Source organism: Mastomys coucha, unplaced genomic scaffold, assembly GCF_008632895.1.
Source record: "Mastomys coucha isolate ucsf_1 unplaced genomic scaffold, UCSF_Mcou_1 pScaffold4, whole genome shotgun sequence".
NCBI classification, from domain to species: domain Eukaryota; kingdom Metazoa; phylum Chordata; class Mammalia; order Rodentia; family Muridae; genus Mastomys; species Mastomys coucha.
In genome coordinates, this window is record NW_022196910.1 from 44,062,089 (window position 1) to 44,065,312 (window position 3,224).

The 3,224-nt window shown below is 45.6% G+C and overlaps 1 protein-coding gene across 4 annotated transcripts in view; it reads right to left on the reverse strand.

Moving 5' to 3' along the window:
* Positions 1-3,224, reverse strand: part of Rab3ip (RAB3A interacting protein) — a 47,196-nt gene that overhangs the window by 40,488 nt on the left and 3,484 nt on the right. Inside the window, exon 1 of one of the 4 annotated variants that reach the window (XM_031349272.1) lies at positions 850-870. The exons of the other annotated variants lie outside the window; for them this stretch is intronic. The gene's annotated coding sequence lies outside the window, so the exon portion shown is untranslated. Of the gene's footprint in view, positions 1-849; positions 871-3,224 lie in introns of those variants that run through there. 4 annotated transcript variants of the gene reach the window in all.

Below are 3,224 nucleotides of genomic sequence, written 5' to 3' on the forward strand. Positions count from 1 at the left end.
TGAGCCACCACGTGGGGCCAGGAGAGGGCGCCAGATCTCACTATAGATGGTTGTGAGCCACCACGTGGTTTCTGGGAATTGAACTCAGGACCTCAGCCAGTGCTCTTAACCTTTGAGCTATCTCTCCAGCCCTTGAATTTTTTTTTAAAAAAATGTTACTATAACTGTGTATGATGTGTGTGCAATCATGAAAGTGTCAGAGCACACATGTAGAGGACAAGAGGTCAATTTACATAAGCTCCAGGCTAACCCAGGCTATAGAGTGAGACCTTGCCTCAAAACACCAAAAGGGATTATAAGTATTATTTTCTTCTTTTGATTCATTATTTACCAACTACTGAAAGATACAGTAAGGGCTAGGAGGATGGGCCATATATCCCCACACAGACGACCCACCCCCTTTTTTTTGAGACAAGGTCTCACCCTGGCTGACCTAGAACGTCTATGTAGACCAGTCTGGCCTCGAACTCAAGAGTCCCACCTACCTCTGCCTCTAGAATGCTGGAATTAAAGGAGTGAGCTACCACACCTGGCAAGATTTTTTTTTAATTCTCAGAAGACTTTCTAAGTTAGCATGACTTTTTAAAGAATGGCTCCTGACATTAGTTTGCTACTTCAAAAGTGTATCATAAATTGAAGTGCTACAAATTAGTCCACTTCCTTAAACACCCTCCAATGACTTCGAGTATACACAGAAGTATGGCCACCAGCTTCAGCCTCGGGGACATCCTGAGGCCAAGGTCTAAGAATGGAGCAGTGGGCAGACTCTTCAGAGGATGTGTGGCGGTCAGAGCCTGTGAGGCGATGAGGGGAAAGCTAGCTCTCCAAGGAGAGTAAACTCTAACTTACATGGTAACTGCTAAGCAGGAATCCACAAGATTGACATGGCAGGGAAATAAGACAGGACGCTCAGGGAGTGGGGGCCTGGCAGGAAGGGAAGCAGCCAAGGAAGAGCAGGGACAGCAGCGAGGGGGCAGACCAAACAGTTCACGGAGCATGAAAACGTGGCTTGTGTTCATCCTGGGAGTTAGACCTGCATCCTTGGAAAGTGGAGCCAACCTATAACAGGAAAAAGGACTTCAAGGTAATAATGGCTTTAACTTGAGGCAACTGGCTGAAATGGCTACCACAGGGGCCTACACACACTATAAAGGTTAGATTAATGTTAGGGAATATCTACAACAGCAGTTTATTTTTACCTGCATACATACACAATCTGGCTGAGCATCACAGCATTCCTTTAAAATGGTCCCAATCCTTTTTTTTTACAGGAACATACACAGAAACCTTCATTAGTCAAAGTCAAATAGTCAACAAATAAGAAGATGCAAGCCCTTGGTGTGTGTGCCTGGTTCTAACTGTCTTCGCTACATTAAAGACACAGTATAGAAACAGAATGAGAGGCAGGAGCAGCAGACCAAGTCAGAACAAAGGATTCTAAGGTCTCTCACCACACCAACCCTAAGAGGTGATGGACATCCAGAAAAATGTGAACATCTCAAGTCTTGTTGCTTTCTACCAAACAGAACTTTCCTCTAACTCAGGGCGGCTGCTGATGCCATTGGCCACCACTGTTTTGTGTCCTTTCCCTCTTCTTGAGTGCTTCCTGAATTTACTACTTTGTTGACATTTTTTGCCTTTAGAGTTGCCATAACCTCTGTGAGTGTGTGTGTCCTTGTGCATGTGGGGACCAGAGGACAATACCTCTAGGGTTACTACACAGGCAACATTCACCCTGCTTTGAGGAAGTGTCTCGGGGTCACTTTTTCTTCCTCCCTCCCTCCCTCCCTCCTCCTCCTGCTCCTCCTCTTCTCTCTCTCTCTCTTTCTCTCTCTCTCTCTCTCTCTTTCTCTCTCTCTCTCTCTCTCTCTCTCTCTCTCTCTCTCTCTCTCTCTCTCTCTCTCTCTCTCTCTCTCTCTCTCTCTCTCTCTCTTTCTCTCTCTGTCTCTGTCTCTGTCTCTCTCCCTCCCTCTCTCTCTGGCTGGGGCTCATCAATTATGCTAGGCTAGGCAGAGCTTGGTGAGCTTCAGATCTGCCTATTTTAGCCTTGCCCCAATGCTGGGATCCCAAGTGCAACCACCAGAGGTTAGAATGAATAATGCCCACCCACCCCCAACAGGCTCTCATATTTGAACACTTGGTTCTCAGGTGTTTAGGGGACACTGTGCTTAACTGGGGGTTAGCATTGGGAGCACATCCTCATCCTATGTCCTGTACACATTCTGCTTCATGCCTGTTGTCAGAGATGGGATATCTCAGCTTCCTGTTCTGGTGCCTGCTGACATATTGTCACAACCAATATGGATCCCTAACCTGCTGGAACTCTAATCCAAAATAAACTCAACTATAAGCTGCTTTTGCTGTGGTATCACAGCCACACAGAAGTAACTAACACAATGTTTCACATGGTTCTGGAGACCAAACTCCAGCAAGCATTTTACTGACTGTGCCTTCTCTGCACCAATCCTTACAGGACTGTGTAAGGCACAGCATGTAAATTAAACAGTAGCCTGATTTTACTAAAGTCAGTATTTCCTGTGTCCTATACTCAGCCACTAAAAATGAATTAAATCTACCATTTGTGGTAACATCAGTGAAATATTAGGCCCAGAAAAATAAAGATTTTCATTTTCCCAGTTAGTGTAGAAACTTAAAACACTGATCTCTGTTAACTACGAGCAAGAAATCTCTCACAAACTTCAGCCATTCTGCTAACCTCTCTTCTTCCTCTAAGTCATCTTGGTCCATGGCTGTAGCTATTGAATCATGCTCCTGAATCCAGATGTCGGTCTATGTAGAACTACATACAACTTAAGTGTCTATCTACCTCCTTCAGCTCTAAGGTGAAAGAGAAGGGGGGAGGGAATTGGGGGGACACAGCAGGATAATGAGAGCTGCCAAAAGCACCCCTCTTCCTCCCTGGTCCCCTCAACTCTCATTCTGAACACTTCAATTTCAATGGATTATCCAGCACAGCCCCTCCTGGTTCCAAGCCCAATGCTAAACTGTAAGTTGAGATAAGATAAAGTAAAGCCTGCTGTGCAAGAGCTCACAGAATCACCTTTCCGAGCATGTATCCAGCCCTTTAGACCCAGCACTCTCCAGGCAGAGGCAGGCTGATCTCTGGAAGTTCAATGCCAGCCTGGTCTACAAATTGAGTCCCAGGACAGCCAAGGCTGCACATGGAAACCCTGTCTCAAAGAAACAAAAGCAAGTAAACAAAA